Source organism: Mytilus californianus, unplaced genomic scaffold (assembly GCF_021869535.1).
Source record: "Mytilus californianus isolate M0D057914Y unplaced genomic scaffold, xbMytCali1.0.p SCAF_3, whole genome shotgun sequence".
In the NCBI taxonomy this organism is placed as follows: domain Eukaryota; kingdom Metazoa; phylum Mollusca; class Bivalvia; order Mytilida; family Mytilidae; genus Mytilus; species Mytilus californianus.
Window position 1 is genome coordinate 121,292,157 of NW_026262679.1, and position 17,257 is coordinate 121,309,413.

Below are 17,257 nucleotides of genomic sequence, written 5' to 3' on the forward strand. Positions count from 1 at the left end.
AAACTATATTTGAACTGCATTCACTGATAAATTTATTTTTATTTTCAAAAAGAAAAAAGAAAAATTGGATAATAAGGCTTATTTCTGACTGAAAGATGAAAAATTCTTATACAACTTTTTTATTACTAGACACTGTAAGCTCCCGTGTAAAAGAGGACACAGTTTTGAGAAAAGAATGGACATATATTTTTCACATCTACGCCACAATATAGAATAGGGCACAGTTTAGAGGAAATAACACATATTTGATGCGGAACATAGATTTGACTATTACAAACATATACCGGTACGGTCGTAACTAACTTGTTATGGCTAAATTTGATTCCAACAACACAATGTAATTTCTTCTTTAATATATGCTTATATATATTGTTATCATGCTAAAAGTGTCATACGGTCTGGAACATGGCTTTGATTCTAAATACCACAACGCTTCCGCCAATAACGAATCAGGGTCCCACTGGTTTACCTGCCAACTGCAGTGACCGTAGAACATTCTTTATTGCTATCCGACTTCAAAACTGCTCGTTGAGTACAACCCTCCTGAACAATTTTACATTCTGGCCCCACGCTTGTTATTGTTATGCCTATTCTACAATGATATATTCATACAATTTTCTTTTCACATTTCTTTGACTTTCCATATAGGCCTATTATTTAAATACACGATGATCTTTGGTCGGGTTGTTTTATCTTTGACACATTCCCCATTTCCATTCTCATTTTTATTTTGTAGACTACTGCTTGTTTGTTCATCTTTTTTGTTTTTGCCATGATTTTGTTATTCTCTCTTCAAATAAGAGTTTAAATCTACCTTTGGTATCTTCCGCCTAATTAATACATATATTGCAAATGATCATCTATGTTGAAATCTTGAAACAAATATCATACGTCAAAAGATCCAAAATTGTCTCAATACACCTGAAGACACTAATGTACATTTGCCTTGTATTATTGTTATATAAAGCATACTGAAAAGATTTTTTTTTAAAAAATAGTAGATGGACGACCATTTGATTTTCTGGGGGAGGAGAATTTAAAAATGAGTAACCTGGCCAGGTAAGAACTTAAAGCGACTAACTTCACACAAGACAGGATGAAAATGAATATTCTGCAACAAAAAATGCAGGAAATATATGTGTACAATAGTGAAAATGATTTTTTGCGCGGCACATCGCAGAAGAAAATTAAGCATGCTTGACAACAGATGAAAATGTATAGTTAATCCGCAAAAAATCCTCCTGGCCTCCCCCAGACTATCAAATGGTCGTCGAATAGACTTCTTCAAGGTGTTACAGAGTTTTGAGAATAACCAGTTCTATTCAGGTGTAGCAAAATTATAAATAACTGAAAATCGACAGATAGTTCGCCAAAATTCATGAAAATAGTCTTGTCCTACATTCTGTCGATACGTACATTTTGGCATTGCACAAGATCATGTTTTCTTTGACTGTTGATGAAATCTCTATACTAAATTTATTGACTGTCTTCTGATTGATTTTCTTAGTTTTTTAGATACATGCTTTTTTTAATTTGCTTTGAACTAGCTTTCACAGATGATAGTGGATATGTTCCTAATGTCGTAACTACAATCCCGTCCCCTTTTCCCGAATGTGACCTACCCAATTAGAATTATTACCGGGTTTGTACTAACATGAGCAACAAGACGGGTGCCCAATGTGGAGCAGGATCTGCTTACCCTTCCGGAGCATCTGAGATCACCCCCAGTTTTTGGTGGGGTTCGTGTTGCTCAGTCCTTAGTTTTCTATGTTGTGTTTTGTGTACTATTGTTTGTCTGTTGGTCTTTTTTATTTAGATGGCGTTGTCAGTTTATTTCCGACTTATGAGTTTGAATGTCCCTTTGGTATCTTTCTCCCCTGTTTCAGTAACTGCAAGTACTATCAGATCTGTACTATGTGTCTTGAGTGTTTTGTTAGTGTACCCTGTATCAAGTTTAGCGCCAATTTTAACTGATTTGATTTTATGTTGTGTTGTTACACCAATGTACCATGCGAGGGAGGCTTGAGTGCCCTGAAAAATGTTTAACCCCGCCACTTTCTGTAGGTTCCTGACTTGGGACAGTGGTTGTCGTTTGTTGCTGTAATTTATATTTGTTTTTCCTTTATTGTTTTGTACAGGCTGTTCTTGTGTTTTGCTGTTGCTATTGTGCTATGGTCATTTTTTTGTATCCCTGTCTTTCATTTTTGCTTATGTGCTTTGTCTATATGCCATTTAGTTTTTCTTTGTTGACATATTTGTTTGTTGTTATAGTTATTAAAATTATAACACAATATTGACTGCTGTCCCCCTATTTTTGACATTTTTACCTATTCTGTCTGTTTGTTTTTTGTTCACACATTGTTGTCAATATTATGGAATTTTATACGACTGTCATACAAGTGAGAGTTTTATCTAGCTATAATACCAGGTTTAATCCACCATTTTGTACATAAAGAAATGCCTGTACCAAGTCAGGAATATGACAGTTGTTTTCATTCGTTTGATCTGTTTGAGCTTTTGATTTTGCCATTTGAAAAGGGACTTCCCGTTTTGAATTTTCCTTGGAGTTCGGTATTTTTATTATTTTACTTTTTGCATCACTGTCCCAAGTTTGAGTGAACTGTCCAAAGTCAGGAGCCAGTAATTCAATGGCTAGCGTTTGTTGCTGTTTATCCGTTTATTGTTTTATATATAAATCAAATCGTTAATTTTCTCGTCTGAATTGTTTTACATCTGTCATTTTGGGACCTTTTATAGCTTGCTACGTGGTATGGGTTTTGCTCATTGTTGAAGGCTGTACGGTTACATATAGTTGTTAACGTCTACGTCATTTGGTCTCTTAAGCTTATTGTATCATTGGCAATCAACCATATCTTCTTTATTTTTATATTTAGTTTTCAAATCTATTAAATTCGATTGTGGTCTGGAATTGATTTAGAAGAAAGGTATAAATAAAGTTTTTCAAATATTTTACATATATGACAAATCAAATTTGTTGCTATCTTTTCATTTTTCGGGGCTGTTGATTTTTGAATGAAATATCATTTATCTTGTATAATACTATTTTTTTTAATCTGTCATCATCCGTATTCCACTGTTTGATATGTCATCCTGTGACCCTTTTCACACAAAAAAATTGAATGAGTGAACATACTCGTAAGTCATGACTTTCGATGAATTTGTATCGCCAGAATATTTTTGTTAAAAGAGTTTCAGTGTCTAAAGACTTACGAACAACATGAAAACGTTGTTTTAGAACAGCTGCACTTAACACAATCAGGCTGGTAAAAACTTTTGGTCCATCCTTTTCGTATGAAGTTACCTTTATAGCTACACCCAAGGGAATTTTCTTGAAAGAAAAACAAACCTCCGTTAAATCAAGGTAAATTCTATTTAACTCGAAACGAAATTGATTAACATGTATTATGAATATACTTATATGTATGGTTTTATATTTTTAGTGATACATCTATAATCTTTCCTTAATAATGTCCAGTATAGATATTACGTTTAGCTTTCATTGAAACAAAGACGCACATAGTGTTCTCTTTACCCAGCGTTTATGTAACAGGGAGAGCTGAAAACAAATATTAAGTTGAACCTTAACTGCCCCATTGACATCTAAAAGTTCCGAGACTCGTGGCGATTTTGACCTGCTATAAATTTCTTTTCAATATTGAAAGTAAAATATTTTCGTAATGTATTTACATTATATTTAATTATAAACATTAAATTTTAGTATAAACACAATATACGTAATCTTAAATTTTATCTTTATTTGTCCTCGCTGTTTACAGGCGACAAAACCTTGTCAAATCTCATCTTTTCTAAGCTCGTTTAATGAGATTTTGTTTAAAGTACCTAGAAATCAGTAGATAGGCAAAGTCAATGATTTTGATATAGGGTTTCTTGCAATTTTGTATGTTTTATCGTCATAAATAAGCATAATGTTATTAAATTCAATGTAGGTGTTTTTGTCGTCATCAACATCCAAATTTCAAGAAAAAAGAAAAATCTTAGGATAGCTTATTGGCGAATTATGACTTTAAGACAAATTAAACAACGTTACCTTCGATTTTTTTTGTAGTTCAGTATGTTTGTCATACTTTTAATATGCATCATTACTAAAAATGAACATTTCGACAGAAAAATAAAAGAGCTTCATGCATTACTGGTAAAAGATAATTTCGAATTTAAATTCAGCAGTTACGCTAAGGCATGGGTAATTACATACAGTGCCCGGATTGACCGATTCAGTACACCATGACCAGGAAGTGGAACAAGACTTCCACATACAAAATTTAACTGAGAAATTTAAGATTGATTACTTGATTGTTTGCTTTACGGCCAGTGGAAAATATTTCATGCATGTTCAACATGAATATGCTAACAAAAAAAATATAATAGATAGATCCTGTAATAGGAGTTGTCCGGGACAAAGGACGGGAAATAGGACTTCCCCTGGAAAATAATGGTATTTTTGAAAGAGTCAGAAATTTCGACTTGCATCAGGCCACCTACGGACCCATCAAACAGTTGTTGCAAGGGTTCTTAACAAGTAGGGAGCGTTGCCGCCCTCTCTTTACACGAGGCTGTGTATCTATACATCAAGCAGAGCCAAAAGGACGCCCAACTTTGGTAAGAGTTTTACTGATTGTCGGAAGAAGACAAAAGGTGACCATTCTTCTATTCTCAAGTCATCCATGGGATGCGAAAATTTAGAATAGCTTTGGTAATATATTTATATTTTCCATTTTTCAGAGTATTTGGCCTAAAGTTAGTTTGATTTAAGTACATATTTTGAGTTCGAGATCTTCAAACTTTCATGTATCAACCTTAAACCAGTTTTATAATCAGATGAACACTCCATTACAGAGGTACTTTCTGATGTATAGTAAATTTACTATAATAGAAAAATAATTGAAAGTTTTAATTTAATAAAATCAAACCTTAAACATTTTTAAAAAAACAAAGACAAAAAAACAAAAAAGAATAACAAACTTATGATTTAAAACTTTTGATTGAGAAGATTATTTACATTTTCATTAATTAACGGTGACATGTTTCATATTACCGGATTCAGAAATTCCTTACATTTAAGATAAATAAGATGCGATTGATTTTGTTACACTTGTCTCAGTTAATATTCGACAATGCAAGCATATATATAAAACAAACTTAACTACCTGAAACTGGCTCCGCTCTGCACCAAGAATGGCATTCTCTAAATGAAATAATCACAACCATAAAGAACATGATGTTATATTTCATTTCTTAACTAGAAGTTTATCTGTGTGCTGGAAAAAATATTATTCAAATGATTGGTATTTTTATGTATCTGAATGTATAATAGTAGAATTTGTCATAGCATTATCATAAAACGTTTATATTGTTCATTATTTGTAAAACAATTATTCCATCTGTATCAAAAACATTAAAACGATATTAATTAATGTCATTGTACCTTGGGAATGCGGTAATACGATCCAGTTATTGGCATAATCTTCGTGTGACATGCTGTCTTTATAAAATGCATAGGTATGTTTTCACCAAAAGGTCAAATCCGGGAGTAGACAGTTTTCATTAAAAACTCATGCTATATTAGTCTTTTTATAGGGGTACCCAAAAGGTTTTAAGAGGTACCCAATATGTTTGTTATGTAATATTCCAATCATATACCTGTCAACAAAGACAGCTTTACCAAACACTGAGCAAATACATTACATAAACGATAACTAAAACAAACACTAAAGATGTCGTCTGCTTCGAAACTTTGAACTTAAAAGGCGGTGTGATATTGTCAAGCTATTAAAAGTTCTGTTGACTTACCAAGTTTTGACTCCCTTTAATGCTATGTACCCCTTAATTTTTCTATTTTCAATCTTAAGAATCTTAGTCTGTGAAAATTTTCTTTTTATTAGTTGAAATTAGGTTTTGCTGTTACAGCACCTTTTCATGTAGGTGAGGGAGTTGAGCGCTCAACAAGAGGTTTAATACCGCTACATTCTTTATGTATCTATTCAGTCAGACCCGTATAATTCAGTGGTTGTCGTTGGTTGCTGTCTTCCATAAGTACTTTGCGTTCTTGAAGACCGTACGGTGACCTGTAGTTATTTACATCCCCGTCCTTTGATGCCATTCGGGTATTTGTACCATAAGCAATATAATTAAAATCAGTTGACAGTTTTCGGTACGATACTCTCCACCGACAGGCAACGTAGCGTAACACAACATCGGACTTTAATCAGATTGTACCATTGGCAATTAAACTGCATCTCCTTATTATCCTATTTACAAAACATTACACAGAAAACTAAAGATTGAACAACACAAATCCTATAATGAAAATAATAAATAGTTAGATTTAAAACTCCGGAAGGGAATGATGTTCCTGTCTGTAAGTTGCAGCTGTTGTGTTGCTCCAGACAAGTAAAATACCAGTTGTAAATCGCTTCCGGAGACACGTAATGAAAATGGAAAGAGGGAACGAATTGTGGCAATGACGAGTGGAGCATATGCCTATTCAATTAAAGCGTAAGACCTTCGAAGAGATGACTTACCTTTATACCACCAAATCAGTTATACCTTACAACCCGTTATCAAAAGCGAAAAGTAATAAAGAAACCCACATTACCATATAAATACTGAAAATGGGATATTGAGTACATGACAGCAACAACAGATCAATCTAGAGATCAACATGGGTGCTCAAGATTAGACAAGAGAGTGTCTTATCAATACATTTATATGTCAAGCACTGCATAGCCCCGATTTATTATCAATAATGGATCGAGACCACACCGGTCACATTGACATTCAAAATAAAGTCTGTGCAATAAAAAGAACGGTCACGTCATATGGCTAGTGCTTATTTGTCTTTTAAATGTACAATTACGACAAAAATGAATGACAAACCCTGAGAGTCTTTGACAAATTTGATGAAAAAAGCGGTAAATCCAGAGTTATACAAAAAATTATCGTCCTTGCAAATGGAACCCTTTTAAATGATGTTTAGCACGCTAACTGCAATGACGCTTTTCATTTTCAAGTTCGCAGGTAAACATTCTTACATATGAAAAAAAATAACAAAAATATCATTTGTATCTAAATATAGAAATCGACGAGAACAGTTGGTTATAGTTATAGTTTGTAACATTCGTTTAGAATATTGCTAGGCAAACACATTCCTAACGTACCAATCTAAATTTCTCTACTGACACCATACGTTACATGAAGATGCCAATTTAGAATATGAATGAAGCTAAAAAAACCAATAACCTATACTCATAGGCAGCAAAGATTAAAATCGTTTAAGGAAAAAGTATGACAAGGACACTTGTTTGGCCCATTGAATTCGAAAATAAAAAATCATAATGAATTTTCTAGATAATATCCATCAGATATTCATAAGACATTACTCTGTTGAACATCAATATCTATAGATTTATTGTATTTTGTTTATTTATTTGTACAATTCTTCATAACATTATAATGAATGATAAACGTTAATTTTGCTTATTTTTTGTAAAAAAAATATCTAATATGTTTCAAAAACATTAAAATGATATAAGTATTTAATTTACCTTTGGAAAGCGGAAATATGATCCAGTTCTTGGCCTTACCTTCGTGTGACGTAATATCATTATCAAATACATAGATATGATTTGATCAAAAAATCGAATCAGGGAGGAGACAGTTTTTATTAAAAAAAAATGTATTATATAAATCTTTTTAGAGTGGTACAATATGTTTGTTATACAATATTCCAAACGAATACTTGTCAAGAAAGACAACTTTTTGTCTTGCTATTAAACGTTCTGTTGACTTACCAATTATTGGCTAACTTTAGTGCTATGTACACCTGAACAGTTTTAATTCTTTAGGTTTTTTTCAATTTAAATACCATAAATATAAGAAGATGTGGTATGAGTGCCAATGAGACAACTCTCCATCCAAGTCACAATTTGTAAAAGTAAACCATTATAGGTCAAAGTACGGTCTTCAACACGGAGCCTTGGCTCACACCGAACAGCAAGCTATAAAGGACCCCAAAAATGACTAGTGTAAAACCATTCAAACGGGAATTCACTATAACCATGTGCACTATACCTTTTGAAAATTAGATTTGCAGATTCATAATGCATGGCAACATCATCACAATTAAGATGTCCGCTTCTCTGTTTCAAAATAACAATCTTTTTAAAAGACTGTTATAAATTGATGGTTTGTAAATAACGGAACTTAAAAAGCAGAAAAAATGAAAAGTTCGTGTCCTTGTTTTTGAGATATAAGCAATTGAAAATTTGTCGGGAATTGATTCTCTTCAGATTTTAAAGACATTTAACATTGGCACCTTTTTTCTTTCAAAAATTATGAATAAATAACAAGAATTTTTAAAAGATTTTCAAAACAGGCTTTTCCAAAGTCATGTTTTTTCCCTGACTGTTAATGACGTCTTTACACTAAATCCATTGGGTGTTGGATATGTATTAATTTATACTTTAGTTTTTATAAGTTGTTATTTGCTTTGAATTAGCTGTCAGTAATTGCGAATACTTTCAGATCTGTGCTTTGTGTCTTTGTTGTTGTAGAGATTTATAAATACCATGCCACGTCCGGTCTGTGTTTTTGTTACTTGTTTTTCTGCTTTGTATCGATCTGATGAGTTAAGCCCTGTTCAACTGATTTTTATAGTTTGTTCATATGTTGTACTGTTACATCACTGTCCCAGGTTAGGGGGGCACCTGCTAACATGTTAAACTACTCCCCCACATTCTGTATGTACCTGTCCCAAGTCAGGAGCCTGTAATTCAGTGGTTGTCGTTTGTTGCTGTATATCATATTTGTATTACGTTCATTGTTTTTTTTTTACATAAATCAGGCCGTAAATTTTCTCGTTTGAATTGTTTTACGTTTGTCATACGGGTCCTTTTATGGCTGACTATGCGGTATGGGTTTTGATCATTTTTGAAGGCCGTATGGTGACCTATAGTTGTTATCTTCTATGTCATTTGGTTTCTGGTGGAAAGTTGTCTCAATGGCAATGATACCAAATCATCTTTTTGTTTTATGTTAAAACTATATGTTATACAATAAGAAAAACAAAAGTAGGGGTTAGCGGGCAAGATTTTATTGGAACTATATGGATCAATCTAGAGGATTCCGAATATCTGACAAAAAGTAAAAAAACAAGAGTAGCGAATATCCTTAAATATAACCTGATCCGACCACTGCGTCCGAATTTGAATGTTCCCTCTTTTAAGATTAAATCTAATGGAAGATGTCGTTTAGCTTCAAGCAGACAATTGTGAAATTGTCAGTCGGTGAGCTTTTCATCTCACTCTGAATAATCAAGAGATAATTGGTTGATCTGGACAGAAAATAACATAAATTATCATATGTTTTTCTATGTTGTGTCTTTCTATGTTGTGATCTTACACTATTGTTTCAGGTAGGCTGAAGGTTGGCACCTTTTAAAACGTTTAAACCCGCTGCATTTGTTTGCACCTGTCCTAAGTCAGGAACCTGACGTTCAGTGGTTGTCGTTTGTTGATGTGGTTCATAAGTGTTTCTCGTTTCTTGTTTTTATATAGATAAGACCGTTGGTTTTACTATTTGAATGGTTTTACACTAGTCATTTTAGGGGCCCTTTATAGCTTGCTGTTCGGTGTGAGCCAATGCTCCGTGTTGAAGGCCGTACCTTGACCTTTAATGGTTTACTTTATAAATTGTAACTTGGATGGAGAGTTGTCTCATTGGCACTCATACCACATCTTCCTATATCTATTGTGTTATATAGCTGTTTTTGGTTGACGTCCGAATTGAAATGAATATACAACAGTTTTAAAAGTGTGTATTAAAAGGAAAAAAAGGATAACTAAATCAATAAAGATAAGAAGATATAAGAGTTTAATAAAATTCATAATTCATAAGTCGAATTACAGGCAACACAACTAACAAAAATGAGGACAAGACAGACAATACAAATATATACGACAATTTACTTAAACCCTTAGGTAATTTTTTTTATAAATACAAATATTTGGTTTGACAGTTTGGCTGTCCTTGTCAAAACGATATCAACAACGGGATATAACATCCTGATTTTTATGGTGATGCAGCTAATAGAGCTCGTAGATTTAGAAACGATCCATGTAAACTTATTAATCCTTTGAAAAAACTTTTTCTTGAATTTGACATTGTATTAAGAGCTTTGAAGTTGATTTTATTTCTGATTAATACATCACTAAAAATGTTATAATATCCGTTTATGAACACTTATGGTTCTTCAGGCTGTCGATACTTATATTTTTTCATTGCACAATGTCATGCTTTACTCAGGCTGCTTATGAAGTTTCTTTACTAAACCCGTCGGAGGTTTATTAAGTGATGTTAGTCTGGGATTTTTTTTATTATTATTTGAATTTGGGTTTTGAACTAGCTTCTGCGAGTTGATTTTGTCATTGTACCGATCTGATGAATCGAGTCCTTTCCAACAGATCTCGTAGTTTGTTCTTATGTTTTGTGCTGTTGCAGCACCTTTTCAGGAAGGGTAATAGTTAAACCATCATAAAAATGTTTAATCCCGCTACATTCTTAGTGTATGGTCAGGAACCCGTATAATTCAGTGGTTGTCGTTGGTTGCTATCTTCCATAATTGTCTTTTTCATTGTAACCGTGTTACTGGACTAAGGAATGGAATGATGCCACTTATGAAAACTGTAACAACAGCAACCAATGTAAACCATCATTTGCTAGATTGTAATTTTAAGTGTAACCCTTTGTTACCAAAGTTAAACTTTAAAACTTCTGTCGGCTAAAACAGGAGTCGTTGCCGACTGTATTAAGTTTAAGTCGGGCTACTCAGGCGTACACAGATGTAGTCCCCTAGTCTATGTACAACTAAAATAAACATTTTGTTATTCATATAATTCAAACTATATACATTTGGTCCTTGTCTAGTAATTGGTCGGGCTAACTCCAAGATTAATCATAAACTTCCCAATACCGACTGGTAGGAGATTCCAGCCTTGGACTGTCATTAAGAAGAAGTATATGTATGCCTCATTGTTTGATCATCCTTGGACGAGGCGGTGTTGACCACTTGTTCTGCTATCATTAGGAAGAAGGAGTATCTGTTTGCCTCATTGTTTGATCTTCCTTGGACGAGGCGGTGTTTACCATTTGTTCTGCTGTCCTAAAGAAGAAGGAGTATATGTATGATTCATTGTTTGATCTTCCTTGGACGAGGCGGTATTGGTTACTAGTTCTGCTGTCCTAAGGAAGAAGAAGTATCTGTATGACTCATTGTTTGATCTTCCTTGGACGAGGTGGTGTTGACTACTTGTTCTGCTGTCCTTAAGAAGAAGGAGCATATGTGTGACTCATTGTTTGATCTTCCTTGGACGAGGCGGTGTTCACCACTTGTTCTTCTATCATTAAGAAGAAGGAGTATATATATGACTCATTGTTTGATTTTTCTTGGACGAGACGGTGTTGACCACTTGTTCTGCTGTCATTAAGAAGAAGGAGTATATGTATGACTCATTGTTTGATCTTCCTTAGACGAGGCGGTGTTGACCACTTGTTCTGCTGTCTTTCAGAAGAAGGAGTATATGTATGCCTCATTGTTTGATCATCCTTGGACAAGGCGGTGTTGACCACTTATTCCGCTGTCATTATGCCTAAGGTATATACGTCACCGTTGTAACTAATCACAGTGATGTAAATAAAAATCCAAGATTAATCATAAACTTCCCAATACCGACTGGTAGGAGATTCCAGCCTTGGACTGTCATTAAGAAGAAGTATATGTATGCCTCATTGTTTGATCTTCCTTGGATGAGGCGGTGATTATCACTTGTTCTGCTGTCCTTAAGAGGGAGTATATTTATAACTCATTGTTTGATCTTCCTTAGACGAGGCGGTGTTGGCCACCTGTTCTGCTGTCATTAAGAAGAAGGAGTATCTTTATGCCTCCTTGTTTAATCATCCTTGGACGAGGTGGTGTTGACCATTTGTTCTGCTGTCCTTAGAATAATGGAGTATATGTATGACTCATGGTTTGGTCTTCCTTGGACGAGGCGGTGTTTACCATTTGTTCTGCTGTCATTAAGAAGAAGGAGTATATGTATGACTCATTGTTTGATCCATCCTTTCACGAGGTGGTGTTGACCACTTGTTCTGCTGTCCTTAAGAAGAAGGAGTATCTGTATGACTCATTGTTTGATCTTCCTTTGACGAGGCGGTGTTGACTTCTTGTTCTGCTGTCCTAAAGAAGAAGGAGTATATGTATGACTCATTGTTTGATCTTCCTTGGACGAGGCGGTGTTTACCATTTGTTCTGCTGTCCTAAAGAAGAAGGAGTATATGTATGATTCATTGTTTGATCTTCCTTGGACGAGGCGGTATTGGTTACTAGTTCTGCTGTCCTAAGGAAGAAGAAGTATTTGTATGACTCATTGTTTGATCTTCCTTGGACGAGGTGGTGTTGACTACTTGTTCTGCTGTCCTTAAGAAGAAGGAGCATATGTGTGACTCATTGTTTGATCTTCCTTGGACGAGGCGGTGTTCACCACTTGTTCTTCTATCATTAAGAAGAAGGAGTATATATATGACTCATTGTTTGATCTTTCTTGGACGAGACGGTGTTGACCACTTGTTCTGCTGTCATTAAGAAGAAGGAGTATATGTATGACTCATTGTTTGATCTTCCTTAGACGAGGCGGTGTTGACCACTTGTTCTGCTGTCTTTCAGAAGAAGGAGTATATGTATGCCTCATTGTTTGATCATCCTTGGACAAGGCAGTGTTGACCACTTATTCCGCTGTCATTATGCCTAAGGTATATACGTCACCGTTGTAACTAATCACAGTGATGTAAATAAAAATCCAAGATTAATCATAAACTTCCAAATACCGACTGGTAGGAGATTCCAGCCTTGGACTGTCATTAAGAAGAAGTATATGTATGCCTCATTGTTTGATCTTCCTTGGATGAGGCGGTGATTATCACTTGTTCTGCTGTCCTTAAGAAGAGGGAGCATATGTATAACTCATTGTTTGATCTTCCTTAGACGAGGCGGTGTTGGCCACCTGTTCTGCTGTCATTAAGAAGAAGAAGTATCTTTATGCCTCCTTGTTTAATCATCCTTGGACGAGGTGGTGTTGACCATTTGTTCTGCTGTCCTTAGAATAAGGGAGTATATGTATGACTCATGGTTTAGTCTTCCTTGGACGAGGCGGTGTTTACCATTTGTGCTGCTGTCCTTAAGAAGAAGGAGTATCTGTATGACTCATTGTTTGATCTTCCTTGGACGAGGCGGTGTTGACCACTTGTTTTGCTGTCCTAAAGAAGAGGGAGTATATGTATTACTCATTGTTAGATCCATCCTTGCACGAGGTGGTGTTGACCACTTGTTTTGCTGTCCTAAAGAAGAAGGAGTATCTGTATGACTCATTGTTTGATCTTCCTTGGACGAAGCGGTGTTGACCACTTGTTCTTCTGTCATTAAGAAGAAGGAGTATATATATGACTCATTGTTTGATCTTCCTTGGACGAGACGGTGTTGACCACTTGTTTTGCTGTCATTAAAAAGAATGAGTATATGTATGACTCATTGTTTGATCTTCCTTGGACGAGGCGGTGTTTAACATTTTTTCTGCTTTCCTAAAGAAGAAGGAGTATATGTATGATTCATTGTTTGATCTTCCTTGGACGAGGCGTTGTTGGCCACCTGTTCTGCTGTCATTAAGAATATGGAGTATCTGTTTGCCTCATTGTTTGATCATCCGTGGACGAGATGATGTTGACCATTTGTTCTGCTGTCCTTCGAAAAAGGGAGTATATGTATGACTCATGGTTTTGTCTTCCTTGGACGAGGCGGTGTTTACCATTTGTTCTGCTGTTCTAGGAAAAGGGAGTATCTGTATGACGCATTGTTTGATCTTCCTTAGACGAGGCGATGTTGACCACTTGTTCTGCTGTCCTAAAGAAGAAGGAGTATCAGTATGTGTCATTGTTTGATCATTCTTGGACGAGGATGTGTTGACCACTGGTTCTGCTGTCCTTGAGAAGAGGGAGTATCTGTATGACTCATTGTTTGATCTTCCTTGGACGAAGCGGTGTTGGCCACTTGTTCTGCTGTCATTAAGAAGAAGGAGTATATGAATGACTCATTGTTTGATCTCACTTGGACGAAGCGGTGTTGACCACTTGTTCTGTTGTTCTAAAGAAGAGGGAGTATCTGTATGCCTCATTGTTTGATCATTCTTGGACGAGGAGGTGTTGACCACTGGTTCTGCTGTCCTTGAGAAGAGGGAGTATCTGTATGACTCATTGTTTGATCTCACTTGGACGAAGCGGTGTTGACCACTTGTTTTGTTGTTCTAAAGAAGAAGGAGTATCTTTTTGACTCATTGTTTGATCTTCCTTGGACGTGGCGGTGTTGGCCCCTTGTTCTGCTGTCCTAAAGAAGAAGGAGTATCTGTATGATTCATTGTTTGATCTTCTTTGGACGAGGAGGTATTGGCCATTTGTTCTGCTGCCCTAAAGAAGAAGGAGTATATGTATGACTCATTGTTTGATCCATCCTTGCACGAGGTGGTGTTGACCACTTGTTCTGCTGTCCTAAAGAAGAGGGAGTATCTGTATGCCTCATTGTTTGATCATTCTTGGACGAGGAGGTGTTGACCACTGGTTCTGCTGTCCTTGAGAAGAGGGAGTATTGTATGACTCATTGTTTGATCTCACTTGGACGAAGCGGTGTTGACCATTGTTCTGTTGTTCTAAAGAAGAAGGAATATCTGTTTGACTCATTGTTTGGTCTTCCTTGGACGAGGCGGTGTTGGCCACCTGTTCTGCTGTCCTAAAGAAGAAGGAGTATCTATATGACTCATTGTTTGATCTTCCTTGGACGTGGCGGTGTTGGCCCCTTGTTCTGCTGTCCTAAAGAAGAAGGAGTATCTGTATGATTCATTGTTTGATCTTCCTTGGACGAGGCGGTATTGGCCACTTGTTCTGCTGTCCTAAAGAAGAAGGAGTATATGTATGACTCATTGTTTGATCCATCCTTTCACGAGGTGGTGTTGACCACTTGTGTGCTGTCCTAAAGAAGAAGGAGTGTCTGTATGACTCATTGTTTGATCTTCCTTGGACGAGGCGGTGCTGAATACTTGTTCTGCTGTCCTTAAAAGAAGGAGTATCTGTATGACTCATTGTTTGATCTTCCTTTGACGAGGCGGTGTTGACTTCTTGTTCTGCTGTCCTAAAGAAGAAGGAGTATATGTATGACTCATTGTTTGATCTTCCTTGGACGAGGCGGTGTTTACCATTTGTTCTGCTGTCCTAAAGAAGAAGGAGTATATGTATGATTCATTGTTTGATCTTCCTTGGACGAGGCGGTATTGGTTACTAGTTCTGCTGTCCTAAGGAAGAAGAAGTATTTGTATGACTCATTGTTTGATCTTCCTTGGACGAGGTGGTGTTGACTACTTGTTCTGCTGTCCTTAAGAAGAAGGAGCATATGTGTGACTCATTGTTTGATCTTCCTTGGACGAGGCGGTGTTCACCACTTGTTCTTCTATCATTAAGAAGAAGGAGTATATATATGACTCATTGTTTGATCTTTCTTGGACGAGACGGTGTTGACCACTTGTTCTGCTGTCATTAAGAAGAAGGAGTATATGTATGACTCATTGTTTGATCTTCCTTAGACGAGGCGGTGTTGACCACTTGTTCTGCTGTCTTTCAGAAGAAGGAGTATATGTATGCCTCATTGTTTGATCATCCTTGGACAAGGCGGTGTTGACCACTTATTCCGCTGTCATTATGCCTAAGGTATATACGTCACCGTTGTAACTAATCACAGTGATGTAAATAAAAATTTTGACATATAAGGGAGGGTTAAATTTTCCATTTTTTGAGTGTCAAAATACCATGGATGAGAAAAAGGTTTTAACTATTTTTCAAACTAATGTTTTTCATTCAAGATACTTATTGCTGCAGTATAACTAGTAAATGTAGTGTAAATGATAATATTAAATAAACTAAAAATTTGATCCTTAGGGTAGGGGTAAAGTTTTCCATGGTAGTGGGTGGGGGGTTCATAATACTATGGCTAAGAAAAAGTGTTCTGAAATCTTTTCCAACTTTAATTTTTCATTCAAGATACTTATTGCAGCATTGGAACTCATTAAAGTAGTGTAAATGCTGTTATAAATTTAAATTCTGATCTTATGACCTGATTTATATATAAAACAATAAAAGGAAATCAAATATGATATACAGCAATTAACACCGACCATTGAATCACTGGCTCCTGACTTGTGACTGATCTTTTAAAGGGGGAGGGTTCAATTTTGGATGACTAAAGAGAGAGGTCAAAATATCATGACTCAGAAAAAGTGTAAAATAAGGTGAAATGCATATATTTTTTATTTAATCTCTTGAAAGATAAATGTCAGAAAAGGTATCACAAAGACGCAGGAAGGCGTCACAGCAACATATTTTAAAAAGGAAAACAATAAAAATACCGAACTCCAAGGAAAATTCAAAACGGAAAGTCCCTTAACAATTGGCAAAATCAAAAGCTCAAGAACATCAAACGAATGGAAAACAACTGTCATATTCCTAGAAAATGGTGGATTAAACCTGGTTTTATAGCTAGCTAAACCTCTAACTTGTATGACAGTCGCATAAAATTTCATTATATTGACAACAATGTGTGAACAAAACAAACAGACATAATAGGTAAAAATGTCAAAAATAGGGGTACAGCAGTCAACATTGTTTTATAATCTCAATCACTATAGAAACAAACAAATATGTCAACAAAGAAAAAAAATGGCATAAAGACAAAGCATATACGCTACATTGAAACACAAGAATACAAAAAATGACAACTACACAACAACACAATGGCGGGATGTACAAGTACCGATCCACGTCTAAAGAATATTACCAAAAATAAACCAAACAGGAAACGTTAATAATTTACAAAGACAAATAAAAGAACACTATAACACGTAATTAAGATGATAAACAACGTCAGTACCAAGTATCTATACATCAAGACCATCGTGTATTATTTGTGAAGTTGATACGGAATATTTATCAACAAGGTCTTGGTATCTTCCGATGAACTTTTTTAGAAAAAGGACGAAACGTTCATTGACATAACCCTGGTTCATTTTACGGCCTTTTACGAAGTAATAATTATTACATCTTAGGAAGGCGTCACAAATAAAAGCTGAAATAG

At 35.5% G+C, this 17,257-nt stretch overlaps 1 long non-coding RNA gene across 2 annotated transcripts in view; it reads right to left on the minus strand.

The window, feature by feature from the left end:
- Nucleotides 1-335: 335 nt before the first annotated feature.
- Nucleotides 336-17,257, minus strand: part of LOC127736015 (uncharacterized) — a 32,619-nt gene continuing 15,697 nt past the window's right edge. The window contains exons 1-3 of one of the 2 annotated variants that reach the window (XR_007998690.1): nt 5,187-5,335; nt 3,232-3,349; nt 336-592 (exon numbers count right to left, since the gene is read on the minus strand). This is a non-coding gene — a long non-coding RNA (uncharacterized LOC127736015). Of the gene's footprint in view, nt 593-3,231; nt 3,350-5,186; nt 5,336-17,257 lie in introns of those variants that run through there. The other variant, XR_007998691.1, reaches the window with a different exon arrangement.